The sequence below is a fragment of the Octopus bimaculoides genome, chromosome 3, assembly GCF_001194135.2.
Source record: "Octopus bimaculoides isolate UCB-OBI-ISO-001 chromosome 3, ASM119413v2, whole genome shotgun sequence".
In the NCBI taxonomy this organism is placed as follows: Eukaryota; Metazoa; Mollusca; class Cephalopoda; order Octopoda; family Octopodidae; genus Octopus; species Octopus bimaculoides.
In genome coordinates this window covers 46,015,148-46,015,906 of record NC_068983.1, presented here as the reverse complement: position 1 = coordinate 46,015,906, position 759 = coordinate 46,015,148, and the positions used below count along the sequence as shown (strand labels likewise).

At 36.0% G+C, this 759-nt stretch overlaps 1 protein-coding gene across 1 annotated transcript in view; it reads right to left on the bottom strand.

Annotated features, from left to right (window-relative positions):
* LOC106872296 (zonadhesin) overlaps window positions 1-759 on the bottom strand; it is a 79,108-nt gene that overhangs the window by 36,055 nt on the left and 42,294 nt on the right. The gene's annotated exons all lie outside the window — the stretch shown is intronic.

Genomic DNA, 759 nt, shown 5'->3' with positions numbered 1-759 from the left:
ATATATATATATATATACACATATAAAGGTTATGAAGGGTATTGGAGTCAACCAAACCCTAAAGATACAGGTAATACCGAGCAAGTGCTGTATACTGGCTAGTTTTACCCCTGTCGTTGTATAAGCATGAGTGGGGAATATAACATAGATCGTGTATTAGCGTGTGTATGTATAAAGAAAGAAAAAGATAAAGAGACCAATGGCAAAGTTAGAATTTTATTTTATGGATAAAGTCTTACAGCTGTTTCAGGGAAAATCGAATGTATCCCTTCATCGGAGACGGTAATAGTAGAAGATAAGGATTATTACATCTATAAGAGGAGATTTGTAGTAAGAAGTGAGAGCGATGCGCAGAAAAAAGAACAAAGAAGAAACAGTACTTGGAGTGTAGCTCCATTCCAGCAGTAAACATCCATGTAAAGAATCCTTGTGGGAATTTTCCGGATATAATTGTAGTAGCAAATGTGGATATATATTATATCGTATCCGGAGTACTCTGTGCGTTGTTTACTTCTTTGTTCTTTTTTCTGCGCATCGCTCTCACTTACTACAAATCTCCTCTTATAGATGTAATAATCCATTCTTCTACTATTACCGTCTCCGATGAAGGGATACATTGGATTCTCCCTGAAACAGCTGTAAGACTTTATCCATAAAATATAATTCTAACTTTTCCATTGGTCTCTTTATCTTTTTCTTTCTGTACACACACACACACACACACAAACACACACACTCACATACACACACACACACACA